The sequence below is a fragment of the Protobothrops mucrosquamatus genome, unplaced genomic scaffold (assembly GCF_001527695.2).
Source record: "Protobothrops mucrosquamatus isolate PMUCROS unplaced genomic scaffold, P.Mucros_1.0 scaffold2259, whole genome shotgun sequence".
Lineage (NCBI taxonomy): Eukaryota > Metazoa > Chordata > Lepidosauria > Squamata > Viperidae > Protobothrops > Protobothrops mucrosquamatus.
The window spans coordinates 264423-289181 of record NW_015388348.1 but is presented as its reverse complement, the minus strand read 5'-3'; positions in this window follow the sequence as shown (position 1 = coordinate 289181).

Here is a 24759-nt window from a genome sequence, read left to right as displayed (position 1 = left end):
CAAAGAAGAGGGAGTCAAGCTATTCTCCAAAGCACCTGAAGGCAGGACAAGAAGCAACGGATGGAAACTAATCAAGGAGAGAAGCAACCTAGAACTAAGGAGAAACTTCCTGACAGTTAGAACAATTAACCAGTGGAACAACCTGCCTCCAGAAGTGGTGAATGCTCCAACACTGGAAGTTTTTAAGAAGAGACTGGACGGCCATTTGTCTGAAATAGTATAGGGTTTCCTCCTGAGCAGGGGGTTGGACTAGATGACTTCCAAGATCCCTTCCAACTTATTATTATTGTTGTTGTTGTTGTTTTGTTGTTGGTATTATTATTATTACTACTGCTACTGCTACTGCTGCTGCTGCTGCTACTACTACTGCTACTACTACTACTACTACTACTACTACTACTACTACTACTACTACTACTACTACTACTACTACTAAATGAACTGTTATTATTACAGGATTACCTATAGTTTACATCCTATCACAATATCTTTAACTCCATCAGACAACATCATCTGCCTACCCCAGGTCCTTGGAAAGGACTGATACTTGGTTAAAAATGCCAAGTCCAGTATAAATATATGGCTGACTGTGCAATCAACTATAATAATAATACTGGTGAAGTGCAGTGTGAACACCCTTTGGCTGCTTAATCCATCTCAATCTTGCCTCTTTACACTTTTTCTAGCTGTGTAAGACTCTTTTATGTTAATGTTGGGCAACTAATTAAGTTTGAACAAAGCCTACAATTCTTGACCTTGTGCTTTTTTCCCCCCTGTTAAACATCCTGAAAAAAAATAAGTACCATATTTCCCCCCATAAATATTTGAAACACATGTGAGTGGGGGGGGTCACATCTGCCATCTGGATGTTAATAAGTAATAGCTTTTAAAACAATTTTCCTCTGATTTGCTGTGAGCCTGATTACACACCAGTCCAAACTCCTTTGTGCTTCAAGCAGTGGGCAGCTGATGTTCTTGAGTCAAATTTTCTGAATAGTTTTAAAGGTCTCTGTCCGTTGACTTTGTACAGTTGACTTGAATGTCCCAAAGATGCTTTTTTCATGAGGCAACTGGACTTTCTTGTTTCTCTTTGAAGATGTTTTGCTTCTGATCCAAGAAGCTTCTTGTAAGCTTCTTAATTCTTACTTTATACTAGCTGTACCCAGCCACGCGTTGCTGTGGCTCAGTCTGGTAAAAGCATGTGTTGCTTTTAGGTCCAACAGATGGCGCTGTTTTTTAAAAACATGTTTTACCTGTCACAGGTGTGACATCTATATAATAGTAGGTATATAAAAACACGTGCATATTCAAATGCAACATTGTGTCAAAATTTCAAAGCAATCGGTGAAGAACTTTCAGAGATTTAAGATTTTGAGCAAACGAACATTTACATTTTTATTTATATATAAGATAACATTTTTCTCTATAACGTTGTATTTGTCTGAGCAATTATAAACATTCTTTTGTCTACTTAAATCTTGATATGTCTGCTATTTGCTGCCTCCAGAGTTGAGCGCCTCAACTCCCAGAATTCTCAGCATTGCCCATGTTGGTTGAGGAATTCTGGGAATTCAAGTCTCTTACGTCTAGAGGTCACCCAGGCTGGGAAAGACTAAGGTAGGTGCTGGATTAGGACCGGAGGGTTCCGGCTTCAAATCCAAATGCAATTAAAAGCTCAGTGGGAAAAGAAGGAATGGCAGGATATAAACCTAGCAAAGAAAAAGATAAAAATTAACTGGGCCCCTTCCAAATCATTTTTTCCCTTCTCGGAGTTCTTTCTCTCTAAACCGGGTTGGAAAGTTCCATCATAAAATGTCTAGAACCAGTCTGGCATGCAATAAATCAGGAATCTGGTAGCGTTTTTCAAAAGCTTACGCTTTGTCATAAAATGTGTTTCTCAAAAAAGTTGGTAGCAGACTCTTCCTGTGGGGCTAATGGGGTAAACCAGAAAATAATAATAATAATAATAATAATAATAATAATAATAATAATAATAATAATAATAATAATAATAATAATAATAATAATAATAATATAAAGTTGGAAGGGACCTTGGAAGTCATCTAGTTCAACCCCCTGCTCAGGCTGTCCAGTCTCTTCTTCAAGGACCTGGGGTAGGCAGATGATGTTGTCTGATGGAGTTAAAGATATTGTGATAGGATGTAAACTATAGGTAATCCTGTAATAATAACAGTTCATTTAGTAGTAGTAGTAGTAGTAGTAGTAGCAGCAGTAGCAGTAGTAATAATAATAATACCAACAACAAAACAACAACAACAATAATAATAATAAGGTTGGAAGGGATCTTGGAAGTCATCTAGTCCAACCCCCTGCTCAGGCAGGAAACCCTATACTATTTCAGACAAATGGCCGTCCAGTCTCTTCTTAAAAACTTCCAGTGTTGGAGCATTCACCACTTCTGGAGGCAGGTTGTTCCACTGGTTAATTGTTCTAATTGTCAGGAAGTTTCTCCTTAGTTCTAGGTTGCTTCTCTCTTTGGTTAGTTTCCATCCATTGCTTCTTGTCCTGCCCTCAGGCGCTTTGGAGAAGAGCTTGACTCCCTCTTCTTTGGGGCAGCCCCTGAGATAGTGGAACACTGCTATCATGTTCCCCCTCGTTCTTCTCTTCATTAAACTAGACGTACCCAATTCCAGCAACTGTTCCTTATATGTTTTAGCCTCAAGTCCCCTAATCATCTTTGTTGCTCTTCTCTGTACTCTTTCTAGAGTCTAGGGATCACAACCAGATGAGCTAATTCTACTTTATTGTAAAGCTACATCAGAAAAAGCACAATCCTCTCTCCCCCTCCCCCAACTCTTTACAGCCCCAGAAATTAGGGAGGGTCTCCTGAGCCTCTTGCCCCACCCACTACCGGTAGTCCTCGACTTACAACCATGTTTAATGACTGTTCAAAGTTATCACAGCACTGAAAAAAGTGACTTACAGTATGGCTGGTTTTCACACTTACAACTGTTGCTCCATTCCCATGATTAGCTGATCAAACTTCAGGTGCTTGGCAATTGGCCCTGTTCTACATCTTGATCTTAATTGTTGTTTCCAACATGAAGGAAGATGCACTCTGATATGGTTGAATTGCAACTACCAGCATCCTTCATCAGAGATGGATGAATTATTAGACAACATCGGTGGCATGTTTTTGTGAATATATCAGACTAGGTTTTCTCAGCTTTGTGAATAAGTCAAGCTCAGTTTCACTTATATAAGTATTTGATAAAAATATATATTTTGCACTGAATTATTTGGCTATACCTCTGGCCAAAGAAGAACTTTTCCTTTGTAATTTTGACCAGCGTGCACATTTGTTTTGCAAAATGATTATTTTCAAATATTGTTTCGGGAGCATTTCAATATATGAATTTTTCTAGGCTTTTCTGTTTCAAAAGGGAGGGAAACTGCAACGCAAACATTAAGAACATTGTGAACTTCAAATTACACCTACATAAATGGTACATTTATTAATTCTAACATATAGCATTATATAATAAGGTTTCATCCAAATGCAAATTCAAAAAATCTCTTCTTGATTCCTCACAGTTGATCTACCTAGGTAAGGTTGCTATCCAGTGTAAGTCAGCCACATTCTTATGTTCTCCATTCCTATTTTATCTGCGTGCAAATATAAAGGATGGATAACTCAAAATGCTTACAAATATTACTGAAGTGTTATTCTTCAGAGATCTAAGAAGGATGGATAGACTGTGAAGCCTTATTGGGGAGGGGGGCAGATGGAAGATAATTGCAGAATAAAGGGAAACCCAGCCTGATCTATATGGCCTTACAATGCTCTTCCATCAATAATAAATACAGTTCATTATATAACATGCTTATACCTATAAATCTTTTAACACCTTCTGAATCTTTCATATACATCATTCTCTTAAAGGCACCGCTAGAAATAGTGACTAGCTGAATTGCACCTGCCATCCAGCATACGGAAAGCAGGAGCAACTGAAAATAAAAATAAAATAGTGTTACTTTGCGGAGGGGTGGAAAATACAGAATATTTACTTGTTTCAGCATGGGACAGCAATGTCCTAGATAAGTGTCAAGGTAGTTCTTGACTTATGACCAATCATTTAGCAACCATTTGAAGTTCTGATTGACTCCCTCCCCCAAGGTACTTACAACCCAGTTTCTAAATTCTGACATTGTCTCCTCTGGCTGGGGGATTCTGGGAGTTGAAGTCCACATGTCTTCAAGTTGCAAGGTTGAGAAACACTAATCCCACGATTGGTGGGTTGTTGTTTTTTTGTTCAACTGACCAGAGGCCACAATTCCAAACTCTGAGTTCTCACTTGCCAACAACATATTGTGAGAACGCAGAACAGTTAATTACTCTTTACCAAAGAACAGTTGCTAAGTTAATTCACTTAAATATGTCGTGTCAACCATAGCTGATGTTTTACTGAGTTTTTAATTTAGTCCCTTGGGTTCCCCTTGACACACTTCCTTACTCGGCTCTCGGAATTAACCTACTTTTTCTGGGCCTCTACACCGTACTGTAGTCTTCACTTACTGAACGGGATAAGTTCAGAAAAGCTACAAGGGACCTGATCAAGGTCAGAAGGATTTGCAGATGCAGCTATGAGGTCTTGACTTGATTCGGTTAAGCATGTGGCCATTTGGATTCTCGTTAGAGCAGGAGTCTCCAAACTTGGCTATTTTCCCAGCCAGCATGGGGAATTCCCAATTCTGGGAACTGAAGTTCACAAGACTTAAAGTTTGGAGATCCTTACATATTAGAGGAACTGTTGCAAGTTTCATTCGTTCAATCCTGTGATGGAATGTTGTCAGAAGGCCCAGGAGGGAGGGAATGCATTCCAGAGGAGCAAGGGACATCACAATTTAGGCAGTTTGTGTGGGAGAAAAAGGGTGAAGACAACTCCTCCGGAATAGTTCCTAAAGTATATATTTAGATTGCTTTAATTTGGCAAGGTTTCTGTCCAGAACTGAAGAACAATAAAGGAAACTGCTCAGAAGATCTCAATGTATCTTTCTTGGTTTGGGCAACTTGACAAATCCAGCACTGTGAGACCTGTTGAAAACTTTTTCATGTTGTGCTGTTAGTTTTGTTCTGAAAACCTCAGGAATCAACATTTAACCATTAGAAGGGAATATTTGTAGCTTGGGGTTGAACTGTGGGATCTTTGGTGTTCTCTAAGCTTGTGTTTTTTTTCTTGCAGACGTTTTATTACCCAACTAGGTAATATTATCAGTGCTAGGTAGCTAGCACTGATCAGTCAGCACTAATGATGTTAGTTAAGTAATGAAATGTCTGCAAGAAAATAACCAAGCTCAGAGAGTACCAAGGACCCCACAATCAACATTTAATTTGCCAGCCTCCTATATAGCAGGAGCTGGCATCTTGAGATCTTAAAGATCCATGAAGCCTGGACCATCATAATAGCACTCTGCTTAGTTCTCTATGGGCTGGTAGATAGGAAAAAAACTAGAGGTGAGAAAGGAGAACTTGGATCTCCAAAATGAAGCTAAGAAGTGGCTTTGTATGACCATGGTCTACATGCTGCACTAGTCAGATTGTACTTGGAATACCATATCCCGTTTGGTCACCACAATATTTGCTGAGATACTGGAAAAAGTGCAGACCAGATCAGCCAGGATGATGAGAAGCTTGGAGGTAAATTGTCAGGGGTAGGCAACCTTGGCTATTTTATGACTCGTGGACTTCAACTCCCAGAATTCCTGAGCCTGGGAGTTGAAGTCCACAAGTTATAAAAGAGCCAAGGTTGCCTACCCCTAGCTCTAGTTGAAAGAACTGGGTATGTTTAGCATAAAGTAAAGAAGGTTGAGGAGAGATTGGAAAAGCCAGAACTGGAGAAGCTTCTTGGATGAGAAGCAAAATGTTTTCAAGGAAATAAAAAAAAAAAAACCCCAAGAAAGACCAGTTGCCTTTTGAAAAGTATCTTTGGAACAATCGTGACCTGGATTGAAAATCTCCATAGACACATGATTGCAGTCTTCCAATACTTGAAGCGATGTCACAGGGAAGAAAGGGTGAATATATTTTCCACAGCATCCTGGTCTAAAGCAAGCACCAATGGGTGGAAGCTTTACAGAGGGAAACTAAACTTGAAATTAAGAGGAATTCCTGATGTGAGAGTTATTAAGCTATGCCTTCCGGAGTTTTGGGGGCTCCATCCCTTGAGGTTTTCAAGCAAAAGGCCGCCAGTCATTTGTAGGGAGGGTAGAAACAATGGTGTAAGGGAGCCAGTTCGTATCAGCTTGTGAAAGCAGATTAAATTTTCTGATTTTGAAAACATAGTTTATGAATTCATGTGATATGTATTTATTTATTTACCAAACCTTGCTTAAAATTTCAAAACTACATTTTTTCCCTCTTTACCCAACTGAATAAGTGTGTGGTTATTTAATCATTTTGTTGAGGAAGTGTTCTTGAAATTCCAGGGGGCACTGGACTGGAATTGCTAGGCATCCTTAAATTCTGAGAGCAGAGCTATCTGCTATGAACAACTCCAAAATACTAGTCAACCATGGAAAAGCAGATACTGTACATTCAACTGTAACCTTTCTAGAGGGATAAGCAAAGTGGTAGCTCTAGCTGATCTTGTAAGGACCTGCCTCAATTAGATCTCCCAAGAAAGCAGAACTCTTGAAACAGGCATTGTTTCAAAAGGAACTTTTATTGAGAGTTAATGATAGCAGGAGAACAAAGCAAGATCTGAAGAATTCGTGTGTTAAAGGTTACATCCCAATGCCCGTTTAGGACTCCTCCCCCCAGTGTCCAACCATCGGGTTGAAATCCAGCCAATCCATAGTTTTGAGAACCTGGTAATTTAGCACCCATCTCAAGGTCTCTCTCGGTTTTGTTTCCCATGGTCCCAGACTCCGTTGTCTGGAGATAAGGCAGATGTGTGCAGGTCACATTCCTTTCTCACGCAGGGAGGACATTTCAAAGAGGACAGAGCAGGGCAAGGCAAATACATTCTCCAAGCCAACGCTCCCCCTCCCACCAGAATGGCAGACCCCGAAAAAAAATACACAGGCAAAGCAATAACATGTAGGCAAACAGATTGGAGGGGTCTGACAGATCACAGAAAAGCTAAGGTAGACCTTGATGTAGCATTTTCCAGAGTCAGAGATAAAGGTGTGTTGAATTTATGAATCTTGAGAGTTGTATCCTTAATTGTAGGTAGTCCTCAACTTACAGGGACAGGTGGGACCAGAATTTCTGTTATTAAGCAAGGTAGTTGTTAAGTGAGTTGCGCACAATTTTATGACCTTTTACCATGGTTGTTAAGCGAATCATTGCAGTTGCAGCAGGAGACTGTAAGTTCAAGTGCTGCCTTAGCCAGGAAAGCCACCTGGATGACTTTGGGCCAATAACAGGTGAGTTCTAATCCTGCCTTACACATGAATATCGGCTGGGTGACTTTGGGCCAATCCCTCTTAGCCCGACCCACTTCACAGGGTTGTTATGGGGAAAATAGGAGAAGGAGGGAGTATTATGTATGCTCGCTACCTTGAGTTATTCATAATCATAATAACGGTGGGATACAAACAAACAAATTTATATGCTGCCTATCCAAACAGAGTCTGGATGATTTACAATACAAAAATACACTACAATGTTTAGAAAATGGATTCCTTTAAAAAGGGTTCCTTTTGTCATGCAACAGATTTGTTTCTCTTTCTTTTCTTTTCTTTTTCTTTTTAAATTAAAAGTATCTTAAAATTCAGAACTTGAAGAAACAGGACTCAAAGAGAATCAATGCTTTTGAACTTTGGTGTTGGAGAGGATATCTGAGAATAATCCGAACAGCCAAGAAATGAGTCATCTAACAAATCGAGTTCTCACATCAGGCAGAAATGGCCAGGCTCAAATTATTCTACTTCATACACATTATGGGAAGATCCAGCTCTTTGGAAAAGACTTTCATCCTGGGAATGGTGGAAGGGAATTGAAAAAGAGGACAACCAGCAGCAAAGTGGATCGACTCAGTTACAATGGTGATGGTATATTATTGGAAGACTTGAAGCACCAGGTTGAACAACAGAACAACAGAGTTGGAAGGGACATTGGAGGTCTCCTAGTCTAACCCCCTGCTCCAGCAGGAGACCCTATACAATTTCAGACGAATAGTTGTCCAATCTCTTCTTAAAAACCTCCAGTGATGGAGCATGTACAACTTCTGAAGGCAAGTTGTTCTACTGATTAATTGTTCTGAAATTTCTCTTTCGTTCTAGGTTGGTTCTCTCCTTGATTGGTTTCCATCCACTGCTTTTTGTCCTGCCTTCAGATGCTGTGGAGAATAGGTTGACCCCCCCCCTTCTTTGTGGCAGCCCCTTAGATATTGGAATACTGCCATCATATCACCCCTAGTCTTTCTTTTCATTATATTAGACATTCCCAATTTCTGCAACCGTTCCTTATATGTTTTAGCCTCCAGCCCCCTAATCATCTTTGTTGCTCTTCTCTGTACTCTTTCTAGAGTTCTAGAGTTCTATCATGACAATTAGAACTGGATGCAACATTCCAAATATGGTCCTTCTGGAAGACAGGTCCCTCTGGAGAAAATCTATCTGGTTGCTAAGAGTCAACGCTGACTTGATAGACATCATCAAATCTTAATAGTTGGAAGCAGGCGACTGATGGATATCAAGGAAACTCAGATGTATTGGCACCCATGAATGTCACTGAGTCCAAAAGTTAAAGCATCTGTGAAGCATCAGTGCCTTTCCTGAGCAGACATGTCCCCAAAGGCTTGGACTCAAAAGACAGTCAGATGTTCTCTTAGTAATGGAGGAAAGGATATCCCAATTGTTCGGAAAGTCTTAAACCCGCATAGCCCCGAACAGGTTAAAAAAAGCTCATCTGCCAAGTATTTTAATTGCCACCCAGAGAATTAGCGCAGGAAGACTCACTTCATTATTTTGTGTGAGGATGTAATGGCCTGTTCCACTTTGGATATACAGCCGTGATGGACTGATTAGCAGGTCTTGATGCTTTCAAGGTTCAGAGGTTGAGATTAATTAGATACGCCCTTGAGTCACAGCCCTCTTCTTCCAAGAGAGGAAAGCAAACTTCTGGGGTTTTGCTCTTTGCCCTTATTCTGCACAGCCCTTGATCTGAGCAGAAGCTACAAAAGGCTGAGAAGGGAACGAAAGGCTGTTGAGAGAGAAGAAATAAGATAATTTCCCAGGCATCTTTCAGCAAAGAGAATCTTTTAAAATAGATTTCACCCACTTCCCTTTGTGTACCCTGGTTTGACTACTAATCCCTCCCCCCCTCTCTCTCTCTCTCTCTCACACACACACACACACACACACACAGAGAGAGAGAGAGACAGAGACAGAGACAGAGAGAGAAGTTTCTGAAGAGTGTGAACGAAGAAGTATATTTTACATTTTATGCTGCAAATTATATCTATTTGCAATATAGGACATAGAACCTACAACGGCTTACGTCCAAAGGTTGTGGCTGCTCCATCACTGAAGGTTTTTCAGAAGACTTTGGACAGTCATTTGTCTGAAATGGTATAGAGCACGGGTGTCAAACTCGATCTGGTCACGTGACGTATCGTGAAGTTTTTTGCCTTTGTGGAGCCACGGTGGGCATGGCCTGCATGTGACACATCCGGCCCGTGGGCCGCCAGTTTGACACCCCTGGAATAGGCTTTTCTGCTGGAGCAGGGGTTGGACTGGAGGACCTTCAGGGTCCCTTCCAACTCGGTTTTTCTGTTCTGGTATCCTGTTATTCTTTCTATGACCATGTATATCCATCCTATCAAGCCCAAAGTTAGTCCGGAATGGATTTCCTGCCATGGAGAGGGCATTGGACTAGAAGACCTTCAAGGTCCCTTCCAACCTTATTATTCTAACTTTTATGTTCTAAGTCAGTGGTGGCGAACCTCTGGTGGCACTTGGAGCCCTCTCTGTGGGCATGTGAGCTGTTGCCCCAGCCCCGCCTCCCCCCCGCAACCCCCTCACCAGCAGCCTGCCCGGAGAGGCTCCCCCAAGCGTGACCCACGCAGAGCAGCGCAGCCAAGCACATGGCAGTCGGGCAGCAGGGGCAAGCCTCCGCCCTCGCGCCCCATGACGTGCAGATGATGTTGTGGGGTGTGGGCGGAAGGTGTGGCCGCCATGGCGCTGCAAGGCTGCCTGGGCGATCTGTGGTGAGTGGCCCTGCGGGTGGGCGGAGCAGGGGGTGAAACGGGGGCAGAGCAGGGGTGGACCAGGGGACAGGCCAGTTTTTGGGCACTCGGTCTCTAAAAGGTTCACCATCACTGTTCTAAGTCAACATAGTTGACTGCAACAATGTAATTGAAGCTCCATTGTTTTTAATGTATGGTGTGCAGCTTGACTCTTTTTTTCACCATACCATGCAACCACCTCTTTTGGTGTTTGGGTGCTCTTGCCTGTGTGTATCTGTGTGTGTGTACAGGTAATCCTCAACTTACAACCATTCATTTAGTAACTGTTGGAAGTTACTGACAAAAGTGACTTATGACAGGTCCTGGCACTCACAACTGTTGCAGTATTCCCCAAAGTCATGTGTTCAAAATTCAGGCACTTGGCAACAGGCAGGTATTTACAAAGGTTACAGCATCCCAGGGTCATGTGATCACCATTTGCAACCTTCCCAACCAGTTTCCCACAAGCAAAGTTAATGGGGGAAGCTGGATACATTTAACGACCACATGATTCATATAACTGCAGTGGTTCGCTTAACAACCGTGGCAAAAAGGGTTATAAAATTGGGTGTGACTGACGTAACAACCATCTTGTTTAGCAATGGAAATTCTGGTCCCAACTGTGGTCATAAGTCGAGGACTACCTGTATGTATAAATATATACAAGTAGTCCTCGACTTACAACAGTTCATTTAGTGACCCTTCAACTTTACAAAGGCATTGATAAAGTGACTTATGACCGTTATTCACACTTAAGACCACTGCAGCATCCCCATGGGGCACGTGATCAAAATCCAGATGCTTGACAACTGACTTTTATTTATTTATTTATTTATTTATTTATTTATTTATTTATTTATTTATTTATTTATATTTTTTAAATTTTCTAGTTTTACAGTCAAATACTTAATAAGCAACGTGTCATCTGGGTCCATTAGTAATTCAGTGGTTAACAAACTTCTTCAGTCTAGAATCCAATATTACACCATCCAATGTTTCCTCTCTTCTTCTAATAGTACCTGTTTTCCCACACTAGGCAAATACAATTCTTATTGTTATTAGTAAATATACAATTGAATATCAATATCGGTGAGAAACTGGTGAAGCGGGCACAGCACGCCTGCATTTTCTGCGTCGCATGAGAAAAGCACATCTTCCTTCCTGTGTCCTGACCACTTTCTACAGGGGGACGATCGAGAGCATCCTGTCATCACAGTCTGGTTTAGAAGCATCACTGCTTCAGACAGGAAGGCGGTGCAGAGAGTGGTGAGGATGGCTGAAAAGATCATTGGCAGCTCCCTCCCTCCCATCCAGGACATAGCACAGAAGCGTTGCTTGAGCAGTGTCTGTAAGATTATCCGGGACACTACACATCCTCTTCAAGACCTGTTTTCCTTGTTACCTTCTGGGAGGAGGGGGCTTCATGGTATCTGTAGCAGAACATCCAGATTCAGCCATAGCTTCATTCCATACAGCATTAACCTTGTGAACTCTCAAGCTTCCTCCTTCCGTTATATATTCAAGATGGACAGTATTTAATATTTATTTGCTATGTTTATATAGGGACATGGGTCTATACATATGGTGTACATAGTATGCTTAGGTGTGTATCTTGTATGTGTTTCACTTTGAGAGCGGGCTACTAAATTTCATTTTTGATGTGTGCCATTATGCCCACAGTAAAAAAATTACAATAAAGGTTATCTTATCTTATCTTATCTTATCTTATCTTAACATCTTTGTTACATTTTTCTCATAATATCAATAATGTCAGTTTAAGATATCTTTTCTAACCAAAACATATCTTAATTGCATTTGCACTTAACATCCATATGTTCAATCAGTACCCTGTTTTTGCTTTTTTTAAATTTTAATTTCCCATCAGCATTCAAAATGTCTCTATTGTTTATAATTTCAAAGTAAATTATATTTGGGTAACCAAAAGCTTCCCTTATTCAAACTTCTTAGACTCATATTTATGACAACTGCAGCATCCCGGGGTCACGTGACCCCCTTTTGCATCTTTCTGAGAAGCAAAGTCAATGGGGAAGTCAGATCCACTTCACAACCATACAGTGATTCTCTTAACAACTGTGGCAAGAATGGTCGTTAAAATGGGACAAAACTCACTTAACAAATGTCTCGCTTAGCAACACAAATTTTGGGCTCAGTTGTGCTCATAAGTCGAGAATTGCCTGTATGCAATTCAAATGTATCCCTTTAAGAATTCCTACTTTACAATCATGTTGAAGGAAAACTCTTCATCATGGTTCAGTCCAAGCCAGGAATAAACAACATGGCGACTGCTTTAGAAAGAAGGTTGCAGTTTATTGAAGAGGAAAAGCCAGACAGAAAGATGGCTCTGGAAGAAAAGAAAGAGAGCACATGTAGGGAGTGGGTTTTTATACCTTCTTGAGCCTTTTGTTTGGAGCTGTTCCTGTGGCATGAACTTTGACCTGAGTCTGAGTGTGCCTTTCTGGTATTCTGATGGTGGTGGGTTAATCCTATTATGTCCCAAAGGTCAATCCTGCTTCCCTGGGGCTGATGACTCTTAGATTTTTGGTGTGAGGAATTGTTGATTCTAGGGATCTTTCTTCCTAATCCCAGCTTCCTGACTCCAATCTTTCTGACAAGATGATCACATCTGCAATTCTGCAGACTTGGTTTCTGTTTGGGACAGAGAGACTTGGTGGCGGGGTTGGTTTCTGCTTTTAAAATCCTTTAGGGAAATATATTCTGCCTTTTAAATATTTCCAAAAATATTTCTTTCTTTGGGGGGGGGGTGACTTCCCACAATCACTATACTTTAGTATCACAACAGTCAGCTAATGAACTGTGGGTCACACTTAGTCCCTTCTCCCCCCCATCTATCCATTTGGCAGCCCAGAGAAAGACACCTTTTGGGAAAAGCACATGTGAATGTTGTTAAGAAAACAGCGCAGCGTCAGGTCCTTAGGCGGAGAATTCAAGCATCCTTATTCCATTTTGCATTACCTTAAAGCACGGATATCAAACTTGATCGCATCACGTGACGTATCGTGACGAAAAACGGAAACACCTCGGCCTCACCCTCACCGGACCGTATTGTGTGAGTCGGGCGCCCGGCGGTAAAACTGTGGGGACGAAATTTCGAAAGTAAAAAGAGAGATTTCGTCCCCACAGGTTGGAATCGGTGAAATTCTGGACACCTGAAGTTGAGGGTCTTAAGGGGTTGGTCGTTTACTTTCGAAATCTTGTTCTCACTCCAATCTTGGCCACTTTAAGACTTGTGGACTTCAACTCCTAGAATTCCCCAACCAACCAAATCCACAAGTCTTAAAGTGGCCAAGGTTGGACACCCTTGCTCTAAAGCAGAGGTCTTCAAACTTGGCCCTTTTATGACTTGTGGACTTCAACTCCCAGAATTCCTCAGCCAGCGTGCCTGGCTGAGGAATTCTGGGAGTTGAAGTCCACAAGTCATAAAAGGGCCACTTTTGAAGACCCCTGCTCTAAAGTTTTCTTTTGTTGGCTGGGGAATTCTGGGAGTTGAAGTCCAGAAGTGGCCAAAGTTGGACACCAATGCTCTAAAGCTTTCTTTCCCTTTCGTTTAGGATTCCTTTGGATCTGCAATGAGGGGAGGGCGGTACAGAGGATCGATTGTCACCTGCTGGTTTTGCTAATGTGTGGTTGATTGCCCTTGACTTTCGGGACAGCCCCATGGAAGAAGTGCCCCGCCTCAACAACCATAACTTACATCAATCAAGCAGCATGATTGAATTTCAATGCATGAGTAGTTTCTAAATAAACCTCTTTGTGAGGACCCCGTGCGTGTGTGTGATATAAGCAAAAGGGATTTGACTGGTCATCTCCTTTGCTGCCACAGGAAAAAAAATAATCCTGAAAAGCAGAAGTCTTGTGTCTGTCTGAAATATGTCTTTTTTTTTAACATCCAAATCAGGCTTTATAGGGCTAAAAGCGGGAGCAGAATGGCAACTGGACATATACTTGGTTTTCATCTCCCCTTTTCTGTCCACTATCAAAAAGCAAAACGTAGATTTCAATTTGTCAAATTAGAGGGCTGTTTTTTAATCTGTAAGGCTGGCAAAGGCAGGCGAGCCTCCCCATTTGAACAGAAAAATGAAGCTGCAGCCAGAAGGAATTTATTATCATTTTTAAATTTTTTTTTTTTTTTTTTCCTTTTTTTCTCTCCTCAAATGTTTTTCTGGGGTGTAGTTATTTCTTTTTTCTCTGTCATGCATGAAAACCTTTCAAGTTGCGGCAGCCTGCTTCAAGGTCCATTAAACAATACAATGAAGGAGCTGTGACAGTTCAAGGAATCTGGGCAGGGTGTGGGCGAAGGCCCTTAACAGGAATATTCTGGAAGCAAATCCAGATTTGAGGGAAAGAGCAGGATGAGCTGATAGCAGAGGAACATATTTGGGGTCCCAAATGTCACACCTGGGCTTGAAATTGGGGAACCCAAGGAGGGGAAGCGGGGAGGGGGCTGGAGTCAAAGGCAATTCAGAACATCAGAACAACAGAGTTGGAAGGGACTTTGGAGATCTTCTAGTCTGATCCCTCTGCTCAAGCCTGGCTTGGCAACTGGCAGGTATTTATGACAGTCGCTCACTGTTCCAGGGACTTGTGTATCTCCATTTGTAACCTATCCAGTCAGCTTCCAACAAGCAAAGTCAGGAAGGAAAGCCAGATTCACTTAATGACTGCATGATTTGCTTACCAACTGCAGTGGTTTCCTTAACTGTGACACAAAGGTTGTAAAATGGGGCACAATTCACTGTCTGTCTCAGGGACATTTCCCAAGGGAAAATTTGGGCTCTCAATTGTGATTGTAGATCAAGGACTACCTATTTAGAAAAAGACAAATTAATGCACAAGTCCATGGTGCTGTTTGAATTATGGCTGTGATAAAACCATATTACTTCTGGAAAGCTGGGAGCCAGAAGTGAAATGGGATCCCTGGAGATCCTGGTTCATGAACCTGCAGGAAAAAAATATATTCATGTCACCTCTTTTGCTGCTACTAGTGCAGGGGTCTGCAACCTTGACAACTTTAAGACTTGTGGACTTTAGCTCCCAGAATTCCTCAGCCAGCATAGCTGGCTGAGGAATTCTGGGAACTGAAGTCCACAAGTCTTAAAGATGTCAAGGTTGCAGACCCCTGCACTAGTGGCTTCTCAAGGTGGTTCAGCCCAGACAGCTTCATTACAGCTTTGATATGCCTGGGACTCCTTTGGTGAGCAATGATGGGCCAATAAATTATTCCACCTCATTATCTCTGTAATAATTATGGGATGGCTTCAAACTGTTTGCAGCTGCTTTTGTTTTGAAGCAGAAGATTAAAAGAAATGTTAAAGACATGTTTCTGTACATCCACAGCTGGGAAAAATATAGCTTTATTTATTACAGATAGTCCTCCATTTACGACCAGGATTGGGAACGGAATTTACATTGCTAAGCGAGTCAGTTGTTAAGTGAGTCATGCCCAATTTGGTGACCTTTGTTGTCAGGATTGTTAAGCAAATGTAGGACACTACAGTTCAAAATGTGGCCATTAAATGAATCAGCTTCTCCAATGACTTTGCTTATCAGAAGCCGGCTGGGAAAGTCACAAATGGCCATCAGATGACCCTGGGATGCTGCAACGGTCATAAATAAATGGGCAGTAACCAAGTGCAGAGAAGAGCAACAAAGATGATTAGGGGACTGGAGGCTAAAACATATAAGGAACGGTTGCTGGAATTGGGCATGTCTAGTTTAATGATGAGAAGGACAAGGGGGGACATGATAGCAGTGTTCCAATATCTCAGGGGCTGCCACAAAAAAGAGGGAGTCAAGATATTCTCCAAAGCATCTGAAGGCAGGACAAGAAGCAACAGATGGAAACTAATCAAGGAGAGAAGCAACCTAGAACTAAGAAGAAATTTCCTGACAGTGGGAACAATTAACCAGTGGAACAACCTGCCTCCAGAAACTAACTTTGGTCAGTTTCCATCCGTTGCTTCTTGTCCTGCCTTCAGGTGCTTTGGAGAATAGCTTGACTCCCTCTTCTTTGTGGCAGCCCCTGAGATATTGGAACATTGCTATCATGTCACCGCTCCTCCTTCTCTTCATTAGACTAGACATACCCAATTCCAGCAACCGTTCCTTATATGTTTTAGCCTCCAGTCCCCTAATCATCTTTGTTGCTCTTCTCTGTCCTCTTTCTTGAGTCTCAACATCTTTTTTACATCGTGGTGACCAAAACTGGATGCAGTATTGCAAGTGTGGCCTTACCAAGGCATTGTAAAGTGGTATTAATACTTCACGTGATCTTGATTCTATCCCTCTGTTAATGCAGCCCAGCACTGTGTTGGCTTTTTGGGCAGCTGCAGCACACAGCTGGCTCCTATTTAAGTGATTGTCCACTAAGCTAGTCCTAGACCCCCTGCAGAAGCACCCCCAGTAAAGAGACTCCAACCCCTGAGATTTCCCTGGTAGCAAGAAGGTTGCCATCAAGCCTGAGTGAATAAAATACAGCTCTCTGTCCTTTACACAAAATGCTTACCCCATCAGGGGAAGACAGGGAAGGATGCTTCCTGATGTGTGGTAACCCCAGTAACAGTTATTCAGCATCAGCTTAGCTGACGATTTTTCAAAGAGACGAGAAGGCTGGGTGCAAGGGAGATAAAAGGCACATGTCCTTTTTTGGTGGGGAAGACTGGAGAAGCCCATCGACCATTTGGTGTTGCTGAATCTGGATAAATGGATTGGTACACCAAACCTGGAGACCCACTTAAGCGGAAATATTGGCCTATATTCCCATCTGAAAATTCTCCAGTTAGATGGATTGCATGTTTCTATGGCAACTTCCCTTTTCCCCCCTCCTCCTGGACAGCTAAGGCACCATGTACTGTATCAGAAAGCATTTTTTCCCCTTGATCAATGAAGAATGCCAATCCAGATGTGCAAATACTATTCCAGATAAAGCAACTGCTGGATAAGGGCTAAAAAAAATAGACAGTTCAGCTGCCATACGAATCAGGCTGGGGCCAGCTCCACTGTTCGGGAGTCTGTAGGATGGGAGCAACAGGCGAAAGGGATGGGATGATACAAGCTCCGCCCCTTATATACAATGTGTGGTAACACACCCATGATATGTGATGTTGCAAGTGTGAAAGAGGGGAGCTTGTGTTTTGACTATCCTGGGCAGTAGTAGGATTCAAATATATGAACAACCAATTCTCTGTATGGATGCCGCTTCCGGAAGTCCATTCTGGGCCTGAGCAACAAAAAATAAGCTACCAGTTCTGCCAAACTGGTGTGAACTGGCTGAATCCCACTACTGACCTGGGGCCTCATGGTGCCCAGCTCCCATCACTAAGCATGATGGTTGTTGTGAGTCACGCTTGATTTTACAACTTGATGGGCTGATGTAATGGGACATGAACTCAAAGCAGTTGCTGATGGACATGCCTGACAAAATATGTCCATCAATTTGTGAAAAATTGGAAGCTGCTACATCCCAGCCTTGGATCTAACAGTGTCCTTCTTCTCCAGTGATAACTGAAGGACCATCTTTTCCCAGTTATGTCCACCCGACCCACCAAAGTGGAGAAGCAAGTATGTTGTGGGTTGCCTCTCTTAAGAAGGCCTATCTAGTGGGGCCAAGAAGAAGGGACTTCTTCATGGTGGCTGCCTCCCTGTGGAACATCATCATACCTGTGGAGAAAGATCGGCCTCCACCTTGAGGCTCTTTCAAAAGATTGTTGTCACTGGGGGGGGATTTATTGACTTTTATATTAGGAATTTTATTCCTGTGAGCCACCCAGAGCCACCATGAGTGAGTTGGGCCACCATATACATTTTCTTAATAAATTTATAAAATAAATAAATAATGACTGTTTTCAGACAGGGCTTTTTTTAACCCATAGGACACCCTCTCTCTGAGGATCCCTATTAAAATGAACGGGATGGGCATTATTTGTTGTTGTTTTTAGTTGCGAAGTCATGTCCGACCCATCGCGACCCCATGGACAAGGTTCCTCCAGGCCTTCCTGTCCTCTACCATCTTCTGGAGTCCATTTAAACTCACACCTACTGCTTCAGTGACTCCATCCAGCCACCTCATTCTCTGTCGTCCCCTTCTTCTATTGCCCTCAATCTTTCCCAGCATTAGGCTCTTCTCCAGTGAGTCCTTCCTTCTCATTAGGTGGCCAAAGTACTTGAGTTTCAACTTCAGGATCTGGCCTTCTAAAGAGCAATCAGGGTTGATCTCCTCTAGGATTGACCGGTTTGATCGCCTTGCAGTCCAGGGGACTCACAGGAGTCTTCTCCAGCACCATAGTTCAAAGGCCTCAATTCTTTGTCGCTCAGCCTTTCTTATGGTTGGCCATTATTATGATCCTAAAATTTTCCAGCCTACAGGGCCCAACGTTAGGGATATTCCAGCCCGCAGATCAAATCTGTACAATTATGAAGGGAGAGGAGACACGCAGCAATGGCATGGAAGTCTCACTGGTGACCGTATGAATCAGAACACCATTGTTCAGCTTTGCAAGAGAACACGGTTGGTAGCCAGAGTGCCGATGCAGTATTTTATCCTCTGGGAAGTGCATTAGCTCAACGGAACAGCAGGAACTCATGTAGTGGTAAAGGAAGCACATTGCAGGGGATGAAATTCACCCTGAAGATAAACCTCAGAAGCCGTCCTCCTCCTCCTCCTCCTCCTCCTCCTCCTCCTCCTCCTATTGTATAAATCAAAGCACATAGTCGATAGCAATGCCTGGATGCACAACATGCTTGTTGCTTCTGGGGCCTGTAGCTATCATCCATCATGTATCTTTAAATCCCAGATTATGAATTAGAATTACAGGATCCTAATGCAAGAATTGAATAAAACCTGATCCTGGTGGAAAAAGAATTCAGATATACGAGGCACTGCCTGATATGTTTTAAAAATGGAAATGCAGCTATGTTGTTGTTGTTAGTTGCGAAGTTGTGTCCGACCCATCGCGACCCCATGGACAATGTTCCTTCAGGCCTTCCTGTCCTCTACCATCTTCTGGAGTCCATTTAAGCCCACGCCTACTGCTTCAGCGACTCCATCCAGCCACCTCATTCTCTGTCGTCCCCTTCTTCTCTTGCCCTCCATCTTTCCCAGCATTAGGCTCTTCTCCAGTGAGTCCTTCCTTGAATTAATGCAGCTATAGAGCAGTGGAAATTTTATTCACTGAGGAGGAGGAAATCTTAACTTGATGTTTCTTTTTTTAATCCACAACAATCCTGCATAATTTCCTGCAAGGAAAAATTGAAGTAGCTAATCACCATTCTTCCATCCGATTCTGATACTATATAAAATATTCCCCCACCCCGGACTAACTTAATGGCCTGTGTTTCTCAACTTTGACAACTTTAAGACCTGTGGACTTCAAATCCTAGAATTCAGAATGCCGGCTGAGGAATTCTGGGAATTGAAGTCCACTCATATTAAAGTTGAAAAGGCTGAGAAACAGTGGCTTAGAGGCTGAGGAAGAAAATTGGAAGCACATCTTAAAAAACAAAGGCCGTTTGAATGGTCAAGGATGGAGGAAATGGGAGATTTGGGGGAAAAGACTAATGGATTCTGTTTTGCAAAGAGGTGCAGGCATAAGCCTATCCCAACTAACTCTTGTCTGGTTCCTGAACTATTCTGGCAAACTCTGGTCAAATATAAACAAAATACAGGTAGTCCTTGACTCACAACAGTTGATTTAGCAACTGTTCAAAGTTACAACGACACTGAAAAAAGTGACTTATGACCGTTTTTCACACTTACGACCATTACAGCATCCACATGGTCATGTGATCAAAATTTGGACACTTGGCAACTGGCATGTACTTATGGCAGTTGCGGTATTCCCAGGTCCATGTGACCACCTTTTGTGACCTTCTGACAAGCAAAGTCAATGAAGAAGCCAGATTCACTTAACAACCATGTTGCTAACTTAACAACTGCAGTGATTCATTTAACAATTGTGGCAAGAAAGGTCGTACAATGTGGCAAAATTCATTCTGCTTAGCAACAGAAACATAGGGGTCAATTGTGGTCATATGTTGAGGACTATCTGTACTCACTGGTTTGCACCGGTCCGGCAGACCCGGTAGCTATTTTTTTGTTGACTTTGGCGAACTGTCTGAAGCCCTAGCCTAGCCCTTTTTCGCAAGGCCCAGGCCCAGAATGGACTGCTGGAAGTGTGTGGATGCCACTTCCGGAAGTCCATTTTGGGCCTCAGAAGCCCGGGAGGAGGCCTCCTAGGCCCAGAACGGCCCACCAGAAGTCCGTGGATGCCACTTCCGGAAGTCTGTTCCTGGGCTGGGAGGCCCAGAGGAGGCCTCCCAGGCTCAAAATGGACCGCCAGAAGTATGTGGATACCACTTCCGGATGTCCGTTCTGGGCCTGGGTCTCTGGAAGTGGCGTCCATGCAGAGAACCAGTTGTTCACTTCCTTTCCAATGGTCAAAACTCCCCAAACAGCAAGAAACACTGGCCAGTATTGGTGTAAATGGCTTCAGATCTTTCAATTCTGTCTAATTGTTGACTGGTCTGAGCAGAGAAAAGATGAGTGTCTGTGTTTTCTCTTTCATTTTGCTGGCAAGATTTACAACACATTTCAGTTTACACAGTGGAGAAAATAAGGAAAAACTGCCAACAACAACAAAAAGTTTGCTCTATATTTTTTCCCTGTGGCTTTACATAAAGTCCAAGGTCCACACCTGAGTCACTTCAGGTGACAAAGAAGTCCTTTTTAGACACTGGAAGAGATTACATTTGAGAGCCATATGTTTTTTTAACTGGAACTCACGAATGTGTTTGTTATAGATAAAAGGAGTCAGGTGTGAGTGTGAAGAACTTTCAGATTCACTTATAAAGGACAGGACGGTATGCAGTGTACGTTTAGTCAGCCTGAAGCAGAGATTATTGAGAAAACATGAACTTGACTCTGGATAAAAGCAGCAGATAAAGCAGTGTCTTTCAACCTTGGCAACTTTACAATGGGTAGATTCCAACTCTGTTGCTGGCTGGGGAATTCTGGGAGTTGAAGTCCACCCATCGTAAAGTTCCAAGGTTAAAATATACTGAGATAAAGTCGAAATAAAATAACCCTTGATAGCTCAGATACAAATAGAGCAACTAAGATGATCAAAGGGCTGGAGACTAAAACGTATGAAAAACGGCTGCAGGACTTGGGTTTGGCTAGCTAGACTCTAGTCTAATGAAGAGAAGGACGAGGGGGGACATGACAGCAAGTCTTCCAATATTTCAGGGGCTGCCACAAAGAAGAGAGAGAGAAGCTATTCTCCAAAGCGCCTAAAGGCAGGACAAGAAGCAACGGATGGAAACTAATCAAGGAGAGAAGCAACCTAGAACTAAGGAGAATTTTTCTGACAGTGAGAACAATTAACCAGTGGAACAACCTGCCTCCAGAAGCTGTGTATGCTCCAACACTGAAAGTCTTTAAGAAGAGACTGGGCAGCCATTTGTCTGAAATGATTTCCTGCCTGAGCAGGGGGTTGGACTAGATGACCTCCAAGGTACCTTCCATCATCATCATCATCATCATCATCATCATCATCATCATCATCATCATCTTATTATTATTATTATTATTATTATTATTATTATTATTATTATTATTATTATTATTATTATTATTATTATTATTATTATTATTATTATTATTATTATTATTATTATTATTATTATTAGGCTTCTCTCCCTTGATAACAGCAAATGGGTGTTTTGCCTGGGCTCAGAAGCTAAACCTGGTTGGTGTTTGGACAGGAGGCATCTAAAGCATCCCAAAGTTGTTGCTGAAACTGGAAAGATGAGAAAATAGCTTGGGCAAAGGAAATGAGAAGCCACTTTTGTTGTTGTGTTGCCAAAAAAAGCAACATGAATATGTCCATCTTCTCACAATAAGCTATTTGATTTCCACCTGCCCTAGTCAACAGACTTGCTGCAGATGACAATCACGTACCATTAAATTGAAACACCCAGAGTACAAACAGTGAGAATAAATAAATCTGTACATTTTAACATTTGACTTTCTCAGATTTGTAGAAAAGGAGAGTCACTTTGGTCTGGCGATTAAGACTCCAGATTAGAAACCGGGAGACTGTGAATTCTAGTTCCACCTTAGGCACAAAGCCAGCTAGGTGACCTTGAGCAAGCCACTCTCTCTCATCCCTAAAAAGCAGGAAATGGCAAACCACTTCTGAAATCTTGTCAAGAAAACCACAGGGACTAGTCCAGCGGTAGGCAACCTTGGTTCTTTTATGACTCATGGACTTCAACTCCCAGAATTCCTGAGCCAGCATGGCTGGCTCAGGAATTCTGGGAGTTGAAGTCCACGAGTCATAAAAGAGCCAAGGTTGCCTACCCCTGGACTAGTCTAAGCAGCCACTAGGAATCCATGCTGACTTGAAGACAAAAACAATAACAATAAAAGCAGTAGAACTGAAATTGGCCAGAAAAACATCTACCTGAGACGTTGCAATTCCAGAATTCTTGGACTACAGAGAGGAGTTGGATTGGTAAGTGACTAGGATCAAGTCTGCTTCTATTCAATATTAAAATGTAAAGATACCCTCCCATTTATTTATTCTCACTGTTTGTATTCTGGGTGTTTTAATTTAATGGATGTGATTGTCATCTACTGAAAGAATTTTGACTATGGCAGGTGGAAATCAAATAGCTTATAGTGAGAAGATGGACATATTCATGTTGCTTTTTTGGCAACACAATAAAAGTGGCTTCTCATTGCCTTTTCCCAGGCTATTTTTTTATGTTCCCAATTTCAGCTCCAGCTTTGGGATGCCTTAGACGTCTCCTGTCCAAAAACCAACCAGGTTTAGCCTGATAGAGCTCAAATAAAGTTGGCAACATCTTTCAAATTCTGGTTTTTAGGTAGAGATCAGTTATGAAGAAAAACATTCCAGCCAACAATTTCTGAAGCCACTTTCTACTTCTGTTCATTCTTACCAGCTTCAACTTGCTTGTATCTGGATGCATTTAAGGCAAGGTGGCTTTTTATGTCCAATAAATATTTTCCACTGCACTTCTTGAATAATATTAAGAAGGTGACTTCCCACTAGATGCATAATCAATATAGCTAAACTCTGTGCTATTTTTATTTAAAATTTTATCCTGCTGATTCCCTTGAGAAGTCCATAATACTGGGAAAGGTGGAAGGCAAGAGAAGAATAGGATAATCAGCAGCAGGATGAAATTGGTTACAGTGGTGATAGATGTTGGAAGACTTGAAAGTTCAGGATGGAAATGAATCCTTCTGGAGAAGATCACTATGAGTCAACACCAACTTGATGACATGCAATCAATCCTTTAGCTTACTCATAATATGTGTTCAAGCTTTGGGTGCATTTTGGGTACACATCTCAGTGCCAGCCGTACAGATGTTACGTTTGTCAGCTTCTTTCTCAAGGACACCCAATAGGGAATAGTGGGGGTCCACATATACTAAGGCAGAGGTTCCCAACTTCCGGTCCATGGACCGGCACTGGTCCATGGCATGGCAGAAACCGGTCCATTCAAACAAGCAAAGCCCCATCCACGGGATGCAGGCAGTACAGGAAACCATACTCCCTCCGGTCCGTGGAAAAGCCTCTCTCCACGGAACCGGTCCCTGGTCCCCAAAAGGTTGGGGCCTCTGTACTACGGCATAAAATGGCTGGCCCTCTTGGCTTTGTGTGTTAGGTGAACTACCTGGATGGGGAGGCCTGAAATTTAAGGACTATCAGTACAGTTGTGGTTGGAGGTGGGTTTTTCATGATTCTCTCAATAATTTTGGTCTAGTGGTTAAGGCACCATGCTAGAAAGCGGGCGACTGTGAGTTCTAGTCCCGCCTTAGCTAGGAAAGCCAGCTGGGTGTGACTTTGGCTCAGTCACTCTCTCAGCCCAACCCATCCCTCAGGATTGTTGTCATGGGAAAAATAGGAGGAAGATGTGTTGGATATAGAATAGAACAGAGCTGGAAGAAAGCTTGGAGGTCTTCTAGTCCAGCCCCCTGCTCAAGCAGGAGACCCTATACCATTTCAGACAAGTGACTGTCCAGTCTCTTCTTAAAAACCTTCAGTGATGAAGCATGCACAACTTTGGAAGGCAAGCTATTCCACTGGTTAATTGTTCTCACGTGTTTGCTACCTTGACTTGCTTGTAAAAATAATAAAGGTGGGCTACAAACAAAAGTAAGTATGTGAAGGAAGTTCTCTTCTAATGCCCACCAACCTTCTGGAAAGCGTTTTCCTGCTGTTTTGGTCAAATTGACCTCCTTTTGAGTTATTACAAAGTTTCATTGAACAGGCTTTTAAGAATTCAATCGTGTTTTTCATTTTTTATTTATTTTATTTATAATTTAATTTGTATCCCGCCCTTCTCCTCACCGGACTCAGGGCGGCTAACAGCCTTATAAAACAACATTACAATAAATATCCATATTAAAACCAAATTAAAAGAAAATATTCGTAAAGGCCAATCGTTAAAATTACCCTTAAAATTACCCTTAAAAACCCCACTAAAATTCCCTAGGCCA